At 37.3% G+C, this 24,036-nt stretch overlaps 1 long non-coding RNA gene across 1 annotated transcript in view; it reads left to right on the top strand.

Moving 5' to 3' along the window:
• The first annotated feature begins 501 nt into the window (after positions 1 to 501).
• LOC140496866 (uncharacterized) overlaps positions 502 to 24,036 on the top strand; it is a 42,741-nt gene continuing 19,206 nt past the window's right edge. Inside the window, exons 1-2 of the long non-coding RNA XR_011964426.1 lie at positions 502 to 1,006; positions 2,282 to 2,345. This is a non-coding gene — a long non-coding RNA (uncharacterized lncRNA). The remainder of the gene's footprint in view (positions 1,007 to 2,281; positions 2,346 to 24,036) is intronic.

Genomic DNA, 24,036 nt, shown 5'->3' with positions numbered 1-24,036 from the left:
GCCGGGTGTGTGCACTATTTCTGCTTCGCTCCGAGACAGGCACATAAAAGGCAAGGCGGCTGCTGCCCGTCTCGGCTGCTCTCCCCTCAGATGCCCTCTGCCGCAGGTTTATGATTACAGTACGGCGCTGCTCCTCCCTTCCCCCGCTTTGGCCCGCGGCAGCGTCTGTGCTGGGCTTCGAGCGCGGCTCGCGCCTGGCTCCCCCCCCAAGCCGCCTCCTCCTTATTTGTCCGAAGGCAGCCCCAGATGGAGGAGGAGAGGCTGGGCGGGGCCGCTCCCGGGTGACGGACACGTGGGCCATCCAATCGGCTGCTCGGAGATGGTTCAAACTGGGAGCTCCAGTAAACGGGCGGCCGCGGCCGAGGACGGCAACAGAAAAGAATGAGGCGGGGGGGGAGTTGGGACGGAGGCGGGGCCGTGTGGGAGCCCTCCGCGCAGGGGTCGCGGGCATTGGCGGAGCCGCGGAGCCGGAGGGCGGGGCTTGGAGGGGATTGGTGGGGCTCGCTGGTGAGGCGGGGCTTGGTGAGGCGGGGCTTGGAGGGCCGGGTTAGTGCCGACTAAGCAGTCTGGCTGCGCCGCGCCAGGGGCCGGGCGGGCGGAGGGGGTTGGCGCGGGGCCAGGCAGCCTCAGAATTAGCTCATTGTTCACAGAATCGGCTCAGGCCACCCAAGCCCAGCCTGGGGGAGGAAGGGGAAGGGGAAAGGGCCGGAGACAGAGTGACAGAAGCAGCCCCGAAGGCAGACAGACGTACGCGCGCACACACACGCACACGCGCACGGGGAGGAGAGAGAGACAGTGGGAGAGACAGACCCCCCTTTTTTCTAAGGCTGCTCCCCTTCTTGGGAGTGGGGTCGGGTCACAGCCCTCCCCCTCCTCTCCCTCCTCTCCCTCCTCCTCCTCCCTCGCCCCCTCCCGCTGCCTTTCTAGCGTGGTGCCCCTTTTCCTCCACATTTGTGTTTCAGGTGTAGAGAGGACAGAGAGTGGCCAGGGAGCGGGGCTTTTGTCTGTAAGTATTTGCCATTGCAATCTCCAGCCTTCGAGCTTTTCTCTGTGTCGATCTCTTTCTTGTGGACTCTCCAGCCCTGCAGCATTCCGAGATTTTCCTATAAAATCCGAAAGCAGAAGTCTACTTTTTTTTTTTAAATCTATCATTTTGGTCCTGCTGCTTTAAGGCTGCAATTTGACTTGGGATTTTTCAAAAATGCGCAAATAAAAGGGGGAAGAATTGAATTGGGGGGGGGGAAGGGCTGGGTGTTTTTTTCCGTGGTTTTTTTTTCTTTCTTATTTTGGTGGTGGTGGTGGTACTCCTAAAGCAGTAACAAAGAATGATTTTTAAAAATAATGAAATGCACTTTGGGTATGTCCAGGCTCCAGGAATTTTCTTTTTTATCAAATGATTTACACCCACCCTTTCCCCATAGATTGGATTGCTTCCCAGGGTATTTTTAGAGCATTCATTTTTTCATCAGGTTTCTTCTTTTTCTTGTGCAGCCCGGAAACTTTGGAGGTGCTTAAAAAATGGGATTGCTTTTTTCCCCCTCCCGTTGACAAAAGTAGTAACTGATCTGCGTTTGCACATGTACTGTACCTAGATGTATTCTGTGAATGTGACACCTTTTCAGAGAACTTTTATTGCCATTAACTATCATTTTTACCACAATTAGTGCTAACAAAAGAACTGTATTGTTATGCCGTATATAATAAGTTGAAGGGGAAGATAGCTGTAGCATTTAAATGCGTGTATATCTGGTTTAATTAAAAGGATATAATGGTGAATATGACTGATTTTTTTATTATGTAGGGTTTTTTTTTTTTGAAATGGAAGGTTATGTAATGCAGTGCCATTTCCAAAAATATCCATTCTCAGGCATTACATGCTAGAAGGGTGATTCCTCCCTTGCTCTTTTGATTGCAAAAATGTATCCAGTAGCTACTGGAAACAATGAATAATTTTCAACCACGAGCAAATGATTTTTTTTATTGTCTCGTTTTTAAGTGGGTAAAAAAAAAAAGTAAATTTAGTGTAACTTAGAGAGTGCTAAGAATAGTCCAGGACTCTGAAAACCCAGGTGTCCGGAATTCCTTTGTCCTCTATTTAAGCCTCTACACTGTTGAGGCACTTATAAGTGTATTCCAATAACCATGTGTGGCCAGAACGATTTGCATGTATCTATTTATGAACACTAAAGATTATTTACAGCTTGATTTTACCTATCCAAACGCATTTTTATTTGCTGCCAGTGTAGTGAGGTTATTTGTCTACTTTAAAAATATTTTGCAGATTGGCTTTCCTGGACTAAAGAGGAAAGGAGTGCAGTCCCAAGACTGTTAAGATTCTCAAAATGGTAAGATTCTTAAAATGGTCATTAGAGCAGAAGTACCATAGTTTCCTATAACAGAAATATTAACATCCATTCACCCCTCCTAGCCCTAGTCTTTCTTCTGTTCATGCCCCCTATCCTCATTCTCTTACACTTGGCAGGCTGACCTGATAACAGTTTATCCTTCATCGTTCTGGGGATTTACCATATGGCAACTGTGAATTATAATTAATTTTCATTCATTTTAAATAAAAACCTGAAATCCTCTTCAAGAGGCAAGATTTATTTAACTGAATGACAGAAACTGTTTTGTTCATCAAGGAGGGAGACACATTATGGCATGTATATAGAGGGGACTTTGGTGCCAGAATTCAAACAAAGCAGTGTGTCACTTACTAGATAGCCTGTCCACAAAAATTAGGTCGATGGATGTAATTGGTGAAAAAGCTGCTGACCTTATGTTATTCTTGGGCATTGGCACTTAAGGGCAAAAAGCTATGTATGATTTCTCTGTTGTGCTTTTAGTCTTATTACTGAGAAGTGTTAGTGTCAATTTTTATGCTGATTAAATTGATTTATGCCTTGTCATTTGTCAAGCATGCTGACCTCACATATATAAAGATATAGATATATAGATATATAGATATGGCTTTGGTAACAGCCATATAAGGTTTTTGATCCACAAGAAAATGTGATAATTTAGTCTCCAAATACTGATTAAAGAAATGTAGAACAGTTCATTAAGGACTTATAAAGTGCAAACTTTAGAAGTGTCATAAAACTTTTTGGTTAAAACCAGCATGTCCTATCATGTGTTTTCATATACTTTAAAACATGCCTTTCCTCCTCAGAATATGTGATTTCCTTGTAGAGTTCTTTGGATGGGTGGTTTGTAATGAATCAGGACAAAGGCCAATATTTTTGATGCTTTCTTGGAGAATAATCCAGGCTTAAACTTCCATAGGGAAAAAATGAATCAGAGGCAATTACATGAATTCAATATGAATTTTTATCTCAAGCTTTTCACTTAGTTTTTGCTCTGCATTGTAGGGCCACTCAATATGTGATAAGAAATATGGAACTTAAAAGATAAGGAATCCACTTAGTAATTAAATATTACATTCTGTTTCATAAAAATAAGAAATTTGAGTTGAGGTTGAAAGAAAGGAACACAGAATAATCCTCTGTCATTATGATAATATTTTCAATCTCAGCTTTTAAGTATCTATCCTAAAATGGAATAGCATAGTAAGAATTGTACCAAAAATTAATAATCCCCAAATAACTTTTAATTAACTCTAGACAGAATTAAGTAATCTCAGAAACATATACCTGAGGCCTACCCTTTTCCTCTCTTGGCTCAACAACTAAGGACCCAACCACCTTGAGGTCCTCTGGATAATCTCTGTAAGTTCACATACTGTCTTGTCTGAATTGCATTTTTTAGGCATGCGTTTAACAAAGCAGGTCACCAACTTTTTCAGGCATGATATAACCATTGATCCTGCCAGCAGATGGTCCTATAAAATCAGCAACAGCAAATATCAGGTTTCAGTAGGATACTCTTTGTAGAAAGCTGTATACAGCAAATCCAAGAATAACATTTGGAACTTTGGACACAGGCAAATGTGATTTATAACTACATGTTGTTAATTTCTTGCTTTTGTCAATTTTGTATGAAGGCAGAACTATAAATTACAGTTTGTTGTTCTTGGGGGGATTTTTATTTGTGAAAAATCCACAACTTTTTGGTATTCTTTTCATCAAGATATCCTTTTTGACACTAGCCCATTGTCTGAAATAAAAACATTGTGTGTGATTCCAAGTAACTTTCTAATAATTCTTGTATCTTGGGAGGTCTGGTCTCTGAAATTATTTTCACAGTTCAGTATATAAAAGATGGAAATAAAATTTAAAAACATGATTTTTGGAATTACAGTGCATCTTTTTGTTTTACTCCTCGACAAAAATTAAATTGCACCATTTTTCTTGGTATTATTAATATAAATTTTCAGATCTTTGTGGCTAAATTAGGGAGTGGGTTGAAGATTTGGTCCACTTTTAATCAATTACTAGTAAATCAGTGTATATGCATAGTTTGGGAAACTGACTCTGCTTATTCTATTAAAGTTTGCTTTTCAGGTTGCATAATTTAAAAACATTAAAGAATATTTAATTTGAGTGTATTTATCCTGCTTAATAAAGGGTTTTCTTAAATACACTTTTGTAATTAGATCATTTGAGGGTAACAAATATTTTTCTGTACATAATGATACAACTGGCTCTTTTTTTTTCAGATTCCATACCAGGGTGCTTTTTATTCCTAGAGGTTTTATTACAGTACTGTCAGTGGTAATTCATCTTTATAATAATGACCCTGAGGTACTGCAGATTCTTAATCTATCTTCTGAGTCATCACAAAACATTATATTATGTTCAGTATCTTTTCAGTGGTAAATGTCTCTTATTGCCTTCTACAGATTTGAAAATTGGTTGCCCAAATATGAATTTACTGTATGTGATTTTTGTTATTTCAACATGTATAGTGGAAGTAAGTGGAGTAAGTGGAGTAGAGTAAGTGGAAAAGTAAGTGGAAAAATAGACATTATATTCTTAATTTTTTACATACTTTGTGCTTAATTTTAATTTCAAGAGTTCCAATGTTTATTTTGCAGCACTTGCTGCAAATTCTTCTATTTGTTCTGGGGTGTGGAAAGTATCATTAAGAAGAAAACAAAGATTCAGCTATGAACCTCTGTAAAAATATGAGAAAATAAAACATTGCCTTTAAAGTGTTATTTATTAAGCAAATCAAATTACTGATTTAGGGGTCAGAGTAGGATTTTTAATGTGACTTACTCTAGCAATAGTAGATTTGCTTCAGAATGTATTTTGCTGTGGAAGCGTGGTATGGGATCATTATGATTTGGTGGATAGATCTAGAGTTGGGAACCATTTATAGTTCTCCCCAAAAGCTGAGGTTGAGTTCTTCAAAGAGATGAGTTGATCTCATTAAGCTGCTCATGGAGCTTTTTTTCCTGAACATTCTATAGAAAAGTATTCATAGTTTTACAAGGAGACTCAGTAACTTTTCCTTTGACATAACATTAGCTTATTAAAAAGAAAAAGACAAGAATTTGAGCAAGAAGCAGTCTAATTGGTAGCCATGCTCTTGCATGTTGGAATGTAAATTTGCAAGTTGCCATGAGACTTCTTATTATAGAATTAAGGCAACTTTGGAAGGATATTACTCCCTATGTATTTTAGCACAAAGTGAAAGGGTGACTTCACAATTGTCTGGAGAATTAGGGAGGCTGAGATAGCATGGGGATTATATGCCTTAGCTCCACTTTCTTCCTCTTCAAACATGTAGTAATTAAGGCAAAAGCAAGTTCTTTCAACTGAATTATTAAGATTATAGCAGCTGTGCTGATCAGCATTAAAGGATGAAACATATCACTACACCTCTCATTTCACAAAAGATATAGTTATTTCAGCCTCAGCTTCCCAAATATTTATATATCCTGTTATATTAAATGCTCTAAAGGAACTCCCTACTTTAAAAATCTTCTTAATGAAGCCATTTAAAATTGAAGGGCACTTCCGTATTAGCGAATATGAATTCCCTAACTGATGTGTTTAATAAACTTAGGTTTTTACATAGAAAAAGGTAGCCCTTTACTCATATTAGAATGCATACCATGTGGAGAAAGACGTTAATAACTTCCAAGGTGTTCTGCATTTTACTCAGAATGATTATTGAATAGAAAGTTCCCATAAGGCCATGTCTTTGAAGCTGAGGGAAATGGAAAGTTGAAATGATCATCTGGGTAACTGAGGTTAAAACTTGGTTTTGAATCATTTGAGTGATTCAACTTTATGCAAGAGTGGTCATGGGTGCTTTGTCTTAATTATTTGTAGAATTGCACCAGTTCTGTTATATAGTGCCTGGTAGTACTTTTACTAACACTGGTATATACAGGAAAAGTGTCAGGTCAAGCAGATTCCATTATAAAGACTGGACATTAAAACCTATCTGAACATAATGGAGGGGGAAAGTCTAACCTGTTTAAGCTTAGAAAATACGCTATATTGTTATTCATCACTAAACAAGATATATATGGAAGATTTGAATTTTAAAGTGTTCTGTCTCTCATTTAAAGAAAATAGGTTAATCCTAAGGCCCAGGACACGTCCATACAAGTTATGATCACTAAAAATATAACACGTGGTCTAAATTTAACTCTAATGGCTATTTTTGTACTCACTTCTAGGAACAGCTCCTTGCAGTTCTTTTTCCTTAGTGAGAGAGTCATACTGAGTAGGAACTCTAATTCTGATCAGGCATTATTAGCAGGCTTAGTCGTTTGGGGACTTAAACATTATTATGCCCCAGGTTAGTGAAGGGCACTTATTAGGAGGTTACCTAACAAAATCTTAAGTATGAGGAACTAGAAAAATTAATGACAGTGGCAGTGATATCTCTCTTTATATATATATCTACATTGATACATATATAGAGAGCTAAATGTAAAACGTGCTATTGTATAGTAAATTAGAGATTTTGCATTGATTTTTTAAAATAATTTTCTGTTACATATTTGATGTCTCTGAATTGTAGATAGCTTTCTCACAAATGAGCAAGTAGTTTGAAGTAAACTCAGATTCACTTTATATATTTAATTATTTAATCTTATTCATTAGAAAGATCTCATTGATGAGGAAGGTGGACCTTGACATTAGCTAGCCAGCTCTCAGAAAAGGTCATATTGGCTGCTTTTTTGACAGTCATATGACTGAGGCTCTGGTGAACTCTTGACATTCTTTATAACAACTCTGAGCTGCATTGGTGAGGTGGTGGCACTCTGAATTTGGGTAGCCAAGAGAACTCCTTGTTGATCATAGCTAAATTTGCACCTACACAGAGCTCAAGGAAATTGATCACTAAAGATATGGTTCATTTGCAAATATTTTGACTCACTTATTCTATGGCAGTGACCCCAGGTATACAATATTAACATACTCTCAAATAGAAATGTACTGAATAATTCAAATTACAGAGAACAATTGTGCTCATTTCACATGTCAGAAAGGTTATGCTTAAGATTCTGCAAGCAAGGCTTCAGCAGTATGTGAACCAAGAATTACCAGAAGAGCAGGCTACTTTTCAAAGGGGCAGAGGAACTAGAGACCAAATTGCTAACATTGGCTAGATCATGGAGAAAGCATGGCAGTTACAGAAAAAAATATCTACTTCTGCATTATTGACTACATTAAAGCCTTTGACTGTGTGACTCACAACAAAATGTGACAAGTTCTCAAAGAGATGGAAATACAAGATCATCTATATGTGGGCCAAGAAGCAACAGTTGGAACTGAACATGGAATAACTGATTGGTTTAAGATTGGAAAAGGAATGTGGTAAGGCTGTACATTGTCACCTTATTTATTTAACTTACATGCTGAGTATATCATGTGAAATGCCAGATTGGATGAATCAAAGCTGGAATTAAGGTTGCTAAGAGAAATATCAATAATCTTAGATATAGAGTTGATACCACCCTGATGGCAGAAAGTAAAGAAGAATTAAGAAGCTTTTTGATGAGGGTGAAAGAGGAGCATGTAAAAACTTGAAGCTTAACATCACAAAAAACTAAGATCATAGCTACTGGTCCCATCACGTCCTGATAAATTGAGAAAAAATGGAAGCAGTGTCAAATTCTACGTTCTTGGACTCAGAGATCAATGTGGATGGCAACTGTAGTCATGCAATTAAAAGATGTTTGCGTCTTTAAAGGAAAGCCATGACAAATCTGTACAAGATACCAAAAAGTAGAGATTTTACTTTGTCAATGAGGGTTCTTATAGTTCTGGTTTTTCAGTAGCAACATATGACTGTGAGAGCTGGATATAGAGAAAGCCAGGCATCGCAGAACTGACACTTTCAAATTGTTGCCCTTGAGAAGACTTTTCAGAGTCCCTTGGATAGCAAGGAGATCAAATCAATCAATACTTAAAGAAATTAATTCAGACTATTCATTGGCAGGTCAAATACTGAAGCTGAAGTTGAAGCTAAAGTACTTTGGCCATGTGATGAGAAGACAAGGATGCATTGGAAAAGAACCTGATGTTTGGAAGGATTGAAGGCAAAAGGAGAAGAGGATTGTGGAGGAAGAGATATATAGATAGTGTCACAGAAGCAAAAAACATGAGCTTGGACGGACTTTGGGGGATAGGAGAAGATAAGACGGCCTAGCATGCTATGGTTCATGAGGTCATGAAAAGTTGGATATGATAGAATAATTAAACAGAAACAACCAAATAGAAAATTGGTCCAAGAAAGAATTTTCACAATAAGGAATGAGTGTATGAGACTGTGGCCAATAGGTGTAAGACAGAAAATGGGACCTTTATACTTAAAACAGGGGAGCAGTTAGTGTAATCTTAATAAAAACTGATGGGCCTCTCTCTACTTCTCTGTTCCTGTCTCAGGTGATGAAGCAGATCTTGTTGACAAAGGCAGTCTTTTTCATACACCTTTGATCCCCTTCCCTCCCATCTCCAGAATAATCACCTGTGCTATAGTCTTCACTCTTATTTTTTAAATATTTCTCTATCTACTGGCTCCTTCCTATTTGCCAACATCTTGCCCTTCCCAACCCTTAAAAAATGCTCGCTTGGTCCTAACATTGCTGCTGTCATCTGATATCTCTACTTCGTTTCTTAACTCATGTCGAGAAAATCAACTATACTAGGTATTGCTACTTCTTCAGTCTTGACTCTTTTAAGCTCCTAGTAATCTTGCCTCCCACCTTATCATTCAGCTTTAATTTCCCTCTATAAAGTTACCAGTCATCTTGTAATTGTCAAATTTAATGACCTTTTCTCAATTCTCAACCTTCTTGACCTCTTTGCATTTGACACTTGATCACTTCCTCATGAATACCTTCTACAATCTAAGTTTTTGTGACACTGTTCTCTCAAGAGACTTGAGGGAGATGGTGGTGTCCTAAGTAGTAGTAGTGAAGTTTGTATGAGGGGTAGATTTAGGTAGAAAGAGAATGGATTTTGGGGGACATGCCAAGTGTGAGATGCCCAAGGGCCAACCAGTTCACGTTGTTCAAAAGACGTGGAAATGTTGAGGCAGAGAAAATAAAGCTGGATATAGAGAACTGGGAATCATAGAGATGATAGTTGAACACATGGGAGCTGATGAGTTCACCAAGTGAGATAGTATATAGGATAGATGGAAAGTAGATGGCCCAGAACAGAACCTTGGGGGACACAGCAGAATTAGTTGGCAAGTGATGGATTTAGAACCAACAAAGGATACTGAGGAGTAGTCAGATAAGTAGAAAGGGAACCAAGAGAGAACACTGTCACAAAAATCTCCCCAAGAGGAGAAGGTAATCAAAAGTGCTGCAGAGAGGTCAAGAAGGAAGGTTGAGAAAAGACCATTGAATTTGGAAATTATGAGATCATTTAATAATTGTGTGAAGGGTAGTCTCAGTTGAATGATGTATGTGGAAGTCAGATTGCAGAGGGTTTAGTTGAGAACTTTTTCAGGAAGGTTAGATGAGGGAGTGAGAAGAAAGCTATTGAGGATGTTAGGGTCAAGGGAAGATTTTTCTTTTTTAAAGGACGTAGGCTTCTTTTGCAGATAGCACACAAGGCAGAAGATAGAGATTTAAGATTAGCATGTGAGTGGGGAATTAAATGGGGGCCATCTTCTGGAGAAGATGGAAGGGGATAGGATTAGTGATACATATAGGGAGGTTGGCCCTGTTTAGAAGGGCCCCATTTTCCTTTCTTCCATTTTCTGGCACCCTCTGAGGCATGACTTCCTCTTTACAAAGCATGAAAATACTTTGTAAAACATTTGTAGTATTACAAATGTTACCCTTTCCAGTATAGGCTACACTTTGGCTTATAACCTCCCATTTACTGGTCATGGTAAAGATGTCAGAATCTTCCTTCTCCTGTGCCATTTTCAGCCTCTCCCTCTGGTACCAATACTCAGCAGCATCTCCTCTGAGGTTCATTCAATCCACATTTATTTTTCATAGACCCTGGTGGCTATTTATCTACTGATCTCTGGGATGTTCTCCATTCTTTCTTATTAACCGTCTGGTTGACAGTCTTCCTTTCCTTGTCAGTTCTCTCTAAGTGACTTCAAAATCTATATTAACATTCCTTCAGATACCCACTTGACAGTTTCTCAATTTAGTAAATTCCTATTTTTTCCACACACAGCCCTTCACATTGAGATTGCAATCACAACTATTTTTTTCCTTATTCATAAACTCCAAAATCTCTTTATCTGATCTTAATCTTTTTTAGGTTACACTATAGCACTTTGAAGTTTGTAAAGCACTTTACAAATATGTTATACTCACAGCCATCCTTTGGGCTAGGTACTTATTATCATCTCCATTTTATAGATGAGGAAGTTGAGGCAGTTAAGTGACTTTCCTAGATCACATTGTGAGATGGGATTTAAATTTGGTTCTTTCTGACTATGGGTTCAATCCTCCATCTACTGCTCCACTACACTATATAATTATCTTTGTCATTCCATCTCTCCCCATTTCTTTTCCTTGATAATTTCATGAAAGATGATGTCTAGGCTCTTTTTTTGATCATGGCTTTTCAGATAGTCCCATAATTTTTAAATTGTCTCTCCTGGATCTATTTTGCAGGTCAGTTGTTTTTCCACTGAGATATTTCACATTATCTTCCATTTTGTCATTCTTTTGGTTTTGTTTTGTGATTTCTTGGTTTCCCATAAAGTCATTAGCCTCCATCTGTTATATTCTAATTTTTAAAGAACTATTTTCTTCAGTGAGCTTTTGGACCTCCTTTTCCATTTGGCTAATTCTGCTTTTTAAAGCATTCTGCTCCTCATTGGCTTTTGAACCTCTTTTGCCAGTTGAGTTATCCTATTTTTCAAGGTGTTATTGTCTTCAGCATTTTTGGGGGTCTCCTTTAGCAGGGTGTTGACCTGCTTTTCATGCATCTCCCTCATTTCTCTTCCCAGTTTTTCCTCCACCTCTCTAACTTGATTTTCAAAATCCTTTTTCAGCTCTTCTATGGCCTGAGCCCATTGAATATTTATTTTGGATGTTTGAGATACAGAAGCCTTGACTTTTATGTCTTTCCCTGATCGTGAGCATTGTTCTTCCTCATCTGGAAGGAAGGGAGGAGATATCTGTTCACCAAGAAAGTAACCTTCTATGGTCTTATTTTTTTCCCCTTTTTTGGGCATTTTCCCAGTCAGTTGCTTGACTTTTGGGTCCTTTGTCAAGAGTAGGGTATACTCTGGGAATCTGTGAGATCTCAGTTCCTCCAAGGTGGCACAATCAAGTGTGTGGACGAAGAGAGGGATTTTTATGCCCAGAATTTTAGCAGTTACCTTTCCACAGCCACCTGGCCTCCAGTTCTGCCAAGTCAGCACTGGGGGCTGATTTTCAGATAAGCTGGATGGGCAGGGCTGCCATTCAGTGTGAGACAAAGACCAACTCCCCCAGGGCCTCCACACAGGGAGGAGGCAAGACTCAGCTCTTCAGTGCCCTTAGGGGTTTTTACACTCCGACAACAGAGCTTCCATAAGGGCTGTTGTGCAGGCTCTGTGGCTGCTTCCTGCTGCTGGAGCTATGGGAAGGCACTTCTCCCTTCCTGGCTTGCTGATAAAACCCTGTCACTGACCTTTGGTTCTGTGGGCTGAGGGATCTGAGGACCTGACTGGAGATTCTGCCCCCGAGGTGTCCTCTTCCCAGAGTCTCGTCGCACCGGTTGGCCAAGGCTGGGCTGGGCTCTGTGGTCCGCGTCCAGTGCAACCAACGTTTCCGTAGGCCTTTCAGGCTGAAAATCTCCTCTGCTCTGTTGTTCTCCACTTCTGCTGCTCCAAAATTTGTTGAGAGTCCCTCTCTACAGGTATTTTATGGGCTGTGGGGAGGACCCTACATAAATGTGTCTTTCTAGTCTGCCATCTTGGCTCCGCCCCCCCCCCCCCCATCTCTCCCCATTTCTTATAGCCCCTAACACTTTTCTTTGTCTTCATCATGACTTCCATTCCTTACACTTCTCAGTTGGTCCTCAGGCTATCACTTCTGCATTGGTTATACTTTTTTTTAAAATTCAACTTTATTTTATTTTTTATTTGAAATTTTCTCCCTTCCCTTTCCTCTTCCCTCCCCACTGAGAAAGAAAAACAAAACCCATTACAAATATGTATAGTCATGCAAAATAATTTTTTTGCATTAGTCATATTCTCTCCCTCCTCCCTTCTCCCCACAGAAAAGCAAGAAAGAGAAGAAAATATACTTCAGTCTACACTCTTGAGTCCATCATCTCTCTATCTAGATAGCATGTTTTATCATGAGCCCTTTGGAACTGTGGTTGTCATCGTGTTGATCAGAATTATTAAGTTATCAAGCCTTTTAAAATATTGATTATACAATATTCTGTTATTGTATAAATTTTTATTCTGGTTCAGTTCACTTCTCTTTACATTGGTTCATATAAGTCTTCCCAGATTTTTTAGAAAACCATCTTCATTATTTCTTGTTGCACAGTAGTATTCCATTCCATTCATATACTATAACTTTTTCAGCCATTCCCCAATTGATGAGTTTCCTCACAATTTCTAGTTCTTTGCCACCACAAAAAGAGCCATTGTAAGTATTTTTGTACATATGGGTCCTTTTTCTTTTTATTTGATTTCTTTCTTTTCTCTCTCTAGGGAGAACCAGTAGTGGTATTGTTGGGTACTTTTTGGGCATAGTTCCAAATGGTTTTTGAGAATGAAAGACTGGTTCGTAGCTCTACCAACAGTACGTTAGTTTACCTACTCGTTTTCCACATCACTTCCAACTTTTCTCATTGTCTTTTTAAAGTCATTTTAGCTAATCTGAGGAATGGAACCACTGAGTTGTTTTAATAGATATTTCACTAATTATTAGAGATTTAGAGCATTTTTATGTAGCTATTGATAATTTTAATTTCTTCCTCTGAAAATTGCTTGTTCATATCCTTTGACCACTTATCAGTTGGAGAATGACTGTTATTTTTGTAAACTCAATTTACTTCCCTATGTTTCAGAAATGAAACCTTTATTGAAAAAACTTGCTATAAAGATTTTTTCCTGTTTTTCTGCTTTTCTTCTAATTTTAGCTATATTGTTTTTGCTTCTGCACAAACTTTTTAAAACTTAATGTTTTTTTTGCCAATTACATGTAAAAACAGTTTTTTACTTTCATTTTAAAAAATTTTGAGTTTCAGATTCTCTCCCTCCCTACTTCTTAAGAAGGCAAGCAGTTTGATACAGGTACAGTCATGTAAAACATTTCCATGTTAGTCATGTTCTGAAAGAAAACATAACCTCCCACTTCCCAAAAAATAAAAACTGTATGCTTCAATGTTCATTCAAACTCCATCAGTCTTTTCTCTGGAAGTGGATAGCATTTTTCATATATATCCTGGCACTGTCTTGGATCATTGTATTGCTGAGAAAAGCTAAGTCATTCACAGTTGAACATTATACAGTATTGTTCTTTCTGTGTGCAGTACTCCTGATTCTGCTAATTTCACTTTGCATCCATTCATATAAGTCTTCTCAGGTTTTTGTGAGATCCTCCTGCTTGTCATTTCTTATAGCACAATAGTATTCCATCACAATCATATACCATAGCTTATTCAGCCATTCCCCCATTGATGTGCCTCCCCTCACTTTCCATTTCTTTGTTAACACTAAAAGAGCTGCTATAAATATTTTTATACATAGAAGTCCTTTTCCTTTTTTAAAAAAAAATTCTTTGGGATACAGACCTAATATAGGTTTTACTAGTTCAAAGGATACACATGATTTTATAGCACCTTGGGTGCTATAAACAGTGCATTAAAGTCTCAATTTGGCCACATCCCCTTCAACATTTTCCTTTTCCTTTTTATGTCATATTGGTCAATCTGATAGGTGTGGGGTGGTACCTCAGAATTTTATTTTTCATTCCTCTAATCGATAGTGATTTAGAGCATTTTTCCATATGACTAGAGATTGCTTTAATTTCTTTGTTGGAAAGCTGCCTATTCATATCCTTTGAGAATTTATCAATTGGGGAAAACATTTCTTCCAAATTTGACTTAGTTCTCTATGTATTTGAGAAGTTAGACCTTTATCAAAGAAACTTGGGGGTAACAATCTTTTCGCAGTTATGCTTATTGTTTTTTCCCCTCCATCCTATTTTCCTCCACTTATCTTACTCTATCTCCTTTCACCCTGTCCCTCCTCAAAAGTATTTTACTCCTGACCACCACCAATCTGACTTTCCTTCTTTCAGTCCCCCCCACCCTCTTTTTATCCCATTCCTCTCCTACTTTCCCGTAGGGTAGGATAGATTTCTGTACCCAACCAAGGGTGTACATTATTCTCTCTTTGAGCCAGTTCTGATGAGAATAAGGTTCAGGTACTGTTCGCTATCCCCCACATCTTGTCCTACACCGGACAAGTCCTTTCACTCCTCTTTTAAGTGAGATAATTACCCCCTTTTGACTTCCGCTTTTTCTCATTGCATCCCTTTTTCTGATCTATTAATTTTATTTTTTTGGAAGTCATCCCATCCTAATCAAGTCACATCCATGCCTTCAGTCCATGTATCTTTCTAATTGCCCTAATGGTGATAACATTCTTAGGAGTTACAAGTATCATCTTCGCATGTCAGAAAATAATGTTTAACCTTATTGAATCTCGTGATTTTTCTTTCCTGTTAACATTTTTATGCTTCTCTTGAGTCTTGTATTTGAAAGTTATATTTTCTATTTAGCTCTGGACTTTTCATCAGAATACTGGAAAACTCTCTATTTCATTAAATGTTTATTTTTCCCCCCTAATGATTATACTCAGTTTTGCTGAATAGGTTGTCCTTGGTTGTAATCCTATCTCCTTTGCCTTCCAGAATATCATGCCAAGCCCTTTGAGCCTTTCGTATGGAAGCTTCTAAATCTGGTATTATCCTGACTGTGCCTTCACAGTATCGGAATTGTTTCTTTCTGGCTGCTTGTAGTGTTTTATCCTTGACCTGTGAGCTCTGGAATTTAACTGTAATATTCCTGGGGGCTTTCATTTTGGGAGGTAATTGGTAGATTCTTTCAATTTCTGTTTTATCTTTTGGAATCTAAAATCATCTCTCTTGTCTTGTGGGGCAAGATAAATTTCTATACCCTATTACCTGTATTTCTTATTGCCCAGTTGTATGCAAAAACAATTCTCAACATTTGTTCCTAAAACTTTGAATTCCAACTTCTCTCCCTTCCTCCCTTCCCATCTATTGCTACTGAGAAGGCAAGCAATTCAATATAGGCCATATATGTGTAGTTTTGCAAATGACTTCCATAATAGTCATGCTGTGTAAGACTAACTGTATTTCCCTCCTTTTTATTATGTTGGTTTGACCTACCCATGAACAGTTCTTTAGTTATTTCCTTAGTTATTTAGATGTGTGTTTCTTTACGTGAAGAATATTATGTAATTCTGTTCATATAATTCCTATGTGTGTGTTGGCAAGTAGTTTCCTAAATATTTTATGCCATCTGTAACAATTTTAAATGGAATTTCTCTTTGTCTTCTAGCTAGTTAGTTAGAGTTTTTTTGTTTGTTTTGGTAATATACAAAATGCTAATGATTTATGAGAATTTGTATTCTGCAACAGTCCCCTCTCCCAGTTTTTCACGTGTTGCCCTAAGAGTCCAGATCCCCTCCCAGGCCCTCTGTCATACCTGTTATAACTCTTAAAGTTATTAAGGTTCTAAGAAGACTTTTGTTTCTTTGTCTTATTTATTGAGTAGATTATCTTTGTAAACCTTTATTTGCTTTTTGAGGGCACCTAATTGTCCAGTGGATACATTGCTGGGCCTGGAGTCAGGAAGACCTGAATTCAAATCTGGCCGCAGACACTTACTATTTTGTGACCTTGTACAAGTCACTTAACCTTTATTTGCCTTAATCCACTAGAGAAAGAAATGGAAAAGCACTTCATTAGCTTTTCCAATAAAACTACATGGACAGTATGGTCCATCAGAGTGACAAAAAAATTGAACGCAACTGAACTACAACCACAGTGAGATATTATCCTTTACTTAATTTCTGTCAGAATGCATTCCAGTTTCCTTTCAGTTCTTGTCAAATAGAGCATCCTTGTCACAGTAGTTAATGTCTTTGTGCTTATTGTGTACTGTGTTATTATATTTATTTTCTTCTATATGTTGTATACCTATATATAATATGTTCCACATATTGATTAGACTTCTTTATTTTTTAACCAGCGCTGAATAGTTTTGACTTTTACTGTATTGTAATATATTTTGAGGTCTGGCACATGTAGGCCTCTTTCTTTCATGTCCCTGAGATATTTGAATTTTTATTCTTACATTAATTTCATTATTTTTTCTAGCTCTTTAAATAATCCTTTGGCAGTTTGACTGGTATGGCAATGGACAGGTCAGTTAATTTAGATGCTGCTGCCATTTTTATTATATTGACATGGCCTACCTATGAGCAGTTATTCCTATAAAGAAATGTTATACTTACATTCATGTAGCACCTCAGGGTGTCTTGGTAGATCAATTTCCACATATTTTAGATATTCTCTAACTATTTTGAATGGACAATTTGCCTTTCTATATCTTCCTGCTGAGTTTTGTTGGTTACATACAGAAATGCTAATGTTATTTGCATATTTATTTAATATCCTGTAGTTTTCCTGATGTTATTGTTTCGGCTGATTTCGGCTGACCCCCAAGTAAACTAAAGTTTCCTCTGTGTTGCTTATTTTTATTCCTTTGATTTCTTTTCCTCGTTATTACTATAACTAACATTTCTAGCAGTATATTAAGTAGGAATGGTGACAGTGGGCATCTTTCCTTTACCCTGGTTTTATTGGAAAGGACTCTAACATTTCTGCATTGCACATAATGCTGACTCTAGATTTTAGATAAATACTACTTATCATATTATAGAAAAGTTTATTTATCCCTATGCATTGTAGTGTTTTTGACAGAAATGGGCTTTGGATTTTTCAAGTCCCTTTGGCATGTTAATATAAACATTTTAAAAATTATTTTTGCTATTAATGTTGGTGATATTCCATATGATGATTAAGGAGGGGATGTTTCAGAGAAGCTAAGTGCTACTATGTCCTTGTTGCTTTGTTAGGGCTAAGTAAATCTTTTATTAATTGTTGACTTATTTGGAAATGCTTTATTTTGTCCCAGTATTGAATTTCTACTGAGTGCTGGCATTAAGCTCACCTCTAATGCTAGCATTCTAAGAATTATATAAAATAATTGTAGGAGGAATATGTATCCTTTCTTTATTCCTACATTTACTGGGAAAATTTCTAGTGGCTCTCAAATATATGTAGTACTTGCTTTTTGGGTTTTGATGGATACTTTAAAAATTGTATTTAAAATGTCTCTTTTTGCCTTTACTTTTTATGATTTCTAGAAAAAAGGACTATGATACTTTCTCAAAGGATTTTTAAGTATCTATTGAGAAAATTATGTGGTTTGGGATGTTTTCATTTTTAATATGATTATATTGATTGTTTTCCTAATATTAAACTATTCTTACCTCCCTGATATAAATCCATCTTGTTCATAATGACTTCTTTGATGAATTGCTATTGTCTGTTTCATAGGATTCATTTAAAATTTTTTGAATTGATACTTTTTAAAGTGGAGTTCAGTAGTTTCTGTTGTTGCTTTATCTTATTCTGGATTGGTTATTAGGACTATATTTCTCTCATAGAAGGAGTCTATACTTTATTAATTTTTCAAGATAATTTGTGTAGTATTGATAACTAATAATTTTTTAAAAGCTTGTGAATCAGGAGGTGGAGCCAAGATGGTAGAGCAAAAGCAGGAGCATGCTTGAGCTCTCTGCCAAACCCTACCAAATACCTGTAAAAAAATTAAACAAGTGCTGGAGCTGCAGAAGCTATGGAATGACAGTATGAAGCAAATCTCCAACCCCAAACAGCCTGGAAGATTGACAGAAAGCATCTATCGCACCAGACTGGGAGCAGAACGCAGTGCAGCATGGGCTGCACAGGCACAGATGGGGCCTGAAAAGGCTCGGGGGAACTGAATCACTGGCAGCTGTAACAGTTTCTAGATTTCTCAACCCCAAGGACAACTTGGAAGAGTCAGTGGGAAAAGACTGTCAAGACTGCGTGAGAGAGTAGCACAGTCTGGCTCCAGCCCCTGGGGAATTGGAGCAGGTAGAGGAACCCACAGCAGCCTCAGCATAGGCAGCAGTAGCAGTGGTACCAGCTGTTTCTGGAGCTCTAGGTCCACAGATTGTGGGGGAATCAAGCAGCTGATAGTGTGCTCCGCTCCCCCCTCCCCCCCACTACAAACAGAGAACTACCTTGACAAAGAGTTTAAAAGTCAAGTAATTGGCTGGCGAAATGAGCAAAAACTGGAAAAAAAAATCAAACCATAGAATCTTCCTTTGGTGACAAGGAAGATCAAAACATATAACTGGGAGAAGACAACAAAGTCGAAACTCCTGAAACCAAAGCCTCCAAGAAAAATATGAATTGGTCTCAGGCCATGGGAGAGCTCAAAAAGGATTTTGAAAATCAAATAAGAGAAGTAGAGGAAAAATTGGGAAGAGAAATGAGAGTGATACAAGAAAATCATGAAAAATGTATCAGTTGCTTCCTAAAGGGGACCCAAAAATACTGAAGAAAATAACACCTAAAAATAGACTAACCTAAATGGCAAAAGAGATCCAAAAAGCCAATGAGGAGAAGAATGCCTTAAAAAGCATAATTGACCAAATGGAAAAGGAGGTCCAAAAGTTCACCGAAGAAAAAATTTTTTTATTAAATTATTTTATCTGTTTTCAGTGTTCTACAATCACTTCCATATATCTTAGATTTTTTTCCCCTTCCTCTTCCTCCTTTCCCACTCCAACCCCACGCCCTCCTTGAGACGGCATACAATTTTATATAGGTTCTACACATAACATTCCTATTAAATACATTTTCACCTTAGTCATGTTGCATAGAAGAATTAAAGTGAATGGGAGAAATCAGAAAACAAAACAAAATATAATACAAAAGAAAATGGTCTGCTTCATTGTGCAATCAAATTCCATAGTTCTTTCTCTGAATGTGGAAGGCATTTTGCCTCAAGAATCCATTGGGAATTTTTTAAGTCCTTGCATTGCAATGAAGTACTAAGTCTACCAGAAAAATTCCTTGCACACTGTGGTTGTTGCTGTGCACAAAGTTCTCCTGGTTCTGCTCCTTTCACTCAGAATCAGTTCATATAAGTCTTTCCAGGCCTCTCTGGAATCTTCCTGTTCATCATTTCTTATAGCACAATAGTATTCCATTACGTTCATATACCCCAGTTTATTCAGCTTTTCCCCAATTGATGGGTATCCCCTTGATTTCCTGTTTTTGGCCACCACAAAGAGAGCTGCTATAAATATTTTGTGCATGTGGGACCCTTTACTATTTTTATGATCTCTTTGAAATAAAGTCCTAGATGTGGTATTGCTGGGTGACAGAGTATGCACATTTTTGTAGGCCTTTGGGCATAGTTCCAAATTGCTCTCCAGAATGGTTGGATAAGCTCACAGCTCCACTAACAATGAATTACTGTTCCAACTCTCCCACATCTTCTCCAACATTTATCATCTTCCCCAACATTTATCATCTTCCTGTTTTGTCATGTTAGCCAGTGTCATAGATGTGATGTACCTCAGAGTTGTTTTGATTTGCACCTCTCTAATCAATAGTGATTTAGAGCATTTTTTCATATGACTATAGATAGCTTTAATTTCTTCCTTTGAAAACTGCCTGTTCATATCCTTTGACCATTTATCAATTGGGGAAAAAAATTCTTTAAAAATTAGAATGGAACAGATAGAAGCTAATGACTTTATGAAAAATCAAGCAATTATAGAACAAAACCAAAAGAATGAAAAAAATAGAAGGCAACTTGAAATATCTCAGTGGAAAAAAAACTGACCTCAAAAATACATCTAGGAGAAGTCATTTAAAAATTATTGGACTACCTGAAAGCCATGATCAAAAAAAAAAAAAAAAGAGCCTAGACATCATCTTTCAAGAAATTATCAAGGAGAAGTGCCCTGATATTCTAGAACTAGAGGGTAAAATAGACATTGAAAGAATCCACCAGTTACCACATGCAAGAGATTCCAGAAGGAAAACTCCCAGAAATATTGTAGCCAAATTCCAGAGTTCCCAAGTCAAGGAGAAAATATTGCGAGTAGCCAGAAGGAAACAATTCAAGTATTGTGGAAACACAATCAGGATAACACAAGATAGAATTAAAACCAAGAATCACCTACTCAGCAAAACTGAGTATAATACTTCAGGGGAAAAAATAGTCAATGAAATAGAGGACTTTCAAGCATTCTTGTTGAAATGACTATGGCTGCATAAAAAATTCGACTTCAAAATACAAGAATCAAGAGAAGCATGAAAAGATAAACAGGAAAGAGAAATCATAAGGCACTTACTAAAGTTAAACTGTTTACTTTCCTACGTGGAAAGATATTTGTATTCCTTGAGAGTTTTCTGAGTATTAGGGTATTTGGAGGGATTATATATATAGATGGAGGGCACAAGTTCAGTTGAATATGTAGGGGTGATACCTAAAAAATAGTAAAATTAAGGAGTGAGAGAAGAATATATTGGGAGGAGAAAGGGAAAAAAAGAATGGCACAAATTATCTCTCACATAAAAGAGGCAAGAAAAAGCTATTACAATGGAGGGGAAGGAGGGGAGGTGAAAGGGAAAGAGTGAACCTTACTTTCATCGCTTTTGGCTTAAGGAGGGAATAACATGTACACTCAGTTTGATATGAAAATCTATCTTACCGAACAGGAAAGTGGGGAAGGGAATAAGAAGAGGGGATAGGGGAGGTGTTGGATGTTAGAAGGGAGGGCAAATGGGAGGAGGGAGTAAACACTTTTGAGGAAGGACAGGGTCAAAAGAGAGAACAGAATAAATGGGGGGCAGGATAGGACAGAGGGAAATATAGTTAGTCTTTCATAACATGACTGTTATCGAAGTGTTTTGCATGACTCCACATGTATAACCTATGTTGAATTGCTTGCCTTCTCAGTGGGAATGGGTGGGGAGGGAGGAAGGAAGACAAGCTGTAACTCAAAGTTTTAAAAATGAATGTTAAAAATTGTTTTTACAAGCAACTGGGAAATAAGATAGATGCACAGGCAATGGGGTATAGAAATATATCTTACCCTACAAGAAAATAAAGAGAAAAGGGATAAGAGAAGAGAGAGGGGTGTGATAGAAAGGAGGACAAATCAGGGGAAGGGGCAATCAGAATGCATGCAGTCTTGGATGGGAGGAGGAAAGAGATGGGGAGAAAATTGGAAATCAAAATCTTGTAGAAGTGTATGTTGAAAACTAAAAATAATTTTTTTTTTTGAAAAAAGCTTGTGAATCCATCAGGACAAAGAAGGTTGTTCCTCTGCTTTAGTAGTTCCTTTATAGCTAATTCCCTGAAGTTTGTTGAGATTGGATTATTTAAAATCATTTTTGGTTTTCTATTAGTTTTGGCATTTTATGCTTTTGAAAATATTCTTTTATGTTCTCAGTTATCTTAGAATATAACTGTACAAATAGGTTCTGAGAATTTTAAAAAAACGTTTTATGGATTTGTTTTGACTTCACCTTGTTTATTTGCCATTTTGTTGATTTGATTTTTTTATCTCTTTTTATTTTGGTTAGCTAACGTTATAATTTTGTTAGCCTTTTCAAAGAAACAGCTTTTTATAATTGATTATTTCTTTAGTCTGTTTGGTTTCTAGTTTATCTAGTTCTTTGATTTTCAGTCTCCCTTTCTATGAAGTTCTTATTTTTTTTTTTGTCTAACTTTGAAGATACTGTTAGTCTTTTAGTTTTAATTTCTCCTGTAATATTTTTTCTTTTATCTTTGTTAGATTTCTTCACAATTGAGAGATTCATGAAACTTTCCTACTACTATTATTATATTAGCTTTTGTGAATGCTTATCTTTTTAAATAATGCTAATTAATTTTTAATAGTCTTTTGTTTTTATATTTTGAGTTCCTCATTCTCTCCCAACTCTCCCTTACCCACTGAGAAAGCAAACAATATGATATCAGTTATATATATGAAAACATGCAAACAATATTTCCATATTAGCCATATTGCAGAATAAAGCAAATTAAAGGAAGAAAACTACATTTCAATTTGAACTCATAAATCATCATTTTCCCCTCAGGAGTTGGATAGCATTCATTCATCATGAATCCTTTGGGATTGTCTTGGAGCCTTGCATCAGGTCATATAGATCTTGCCATTCTTTAAATTAATTTTTTCCTGAAACCACCACCATCCTCATTTCTTATAGGACAATAATATTCTATATGCCACAACTTGTTCAGGCATTCCCCAATTTCTGAATGTCCCATGACTTTCCACTTCTTTGCCACCACAAGAAAGGGCAGCTATAAATATATTTTTTTACATATAATCCCTTTTTCTTTTTCTTTGATCTCTTCGTGATATAGATCGAGTAATGGTATTGCTGGGTCAAAAGGTATGCACAGTTTTATACCCCTTTGGGCATAGTTTATGATTGTTTTCTAGAATGGTTGGACCAGTTCACTACTCCACCACCAATGACTAAGTCACCTATTTTCCTTCATCATGTCTTCTAGAATTTGTCACTTTTGATGGGTATGAGTTGGTATCTCAGTTGTTTCAGTGTGCTGTTCTCTAATCCATTGTGATTTGAGCATTTTCTCATATGACTTCAGATAGCTTTGATTTCTTCTGAAAACTGCCTGTTTGTATGCTTTGACCATTTATCAATTTTTATAAATTTGACTCAGTTCCCTATATATTTGAGGAATGAGTCCTTTATCAGAGAAACTTGCTGTATATAAACATTTTGATATTATTCATTACCTATGGTACCTTTTTAGCAAAATGTAGTTTTCCTCATCTGTTTTAATTAAGTCTGGTTTTGCTTGCTTGTCTGACAAATATTAGTTTGTTTTCTGTTTTGTTTTTCAACATGAGGTAGTTGTCTACCTCTTTTTATGTTGGATATTTTTGTTTTGACTTTGATAAGATGATAGTAAATCCTTTTTTTGGTTATTTATTTTTTGTATTTACATGTTATACAATAAATTTTTTTGACTTAGCATTCCTCATTTTATTTTGTACTTATGTTTGGATTTTAGGGGTTTTTTCGGTAAGCACAAGTTTGTGGGGTTTTTATTTTCTTTCATTTTGGGTGGGGATTCAGTGCGTTTACATTTAAAGTTATGAGAGTTAGATTTAGGGAGCCAAGATGATGGAGTAAAAGCAGGGACTTCCTTGAGCTCTCCCCCTAAACTCCTCCAAAAATCTGTAAAAAATGACTCAAACAAATTCTAAAGCTTCAGAACCCACAAAGTGGAGTGAAACAAATTTCAAGCCTAAGACAGCCTGGCAGGTTGACAGGAAGTGTCTATCCCACCAGGCTGTGGGCAGCACAGAGCCCAGTCTGACATGGGCCATACCAGCACTGACAGGGTCGGAGCAGGACTCGGGGGACTAGATCGCTGGCAACTGTGGCAATTTCCAGACTTCTTAATCCACAATGCCAAAGATAGCATAGAAAGTCAGTGGGAAAACTCTGTGGGA

Source organism: Notamacropus eugenii, chromosome 3 (assembly GCF_028372415.1).
Source record: "Notamacropus eugenii isolate mMacEug1 chromosome 3, mMacEug1.pri_v2, whole genome shotgun sequence".
In the NCBI taxonomy this organism is placed as follows: Eukaryota; Metazoa; Chordata; class Mammalia; order Diprotodontia; family Macropodidae; genus Notamacropus; species Notamacropus eugenii.
The sequence above is the reverse complement of the archived record's forward strand: the minus strand, read 5'-3'. Positions and strand labels throughout refer to the sequence as shown.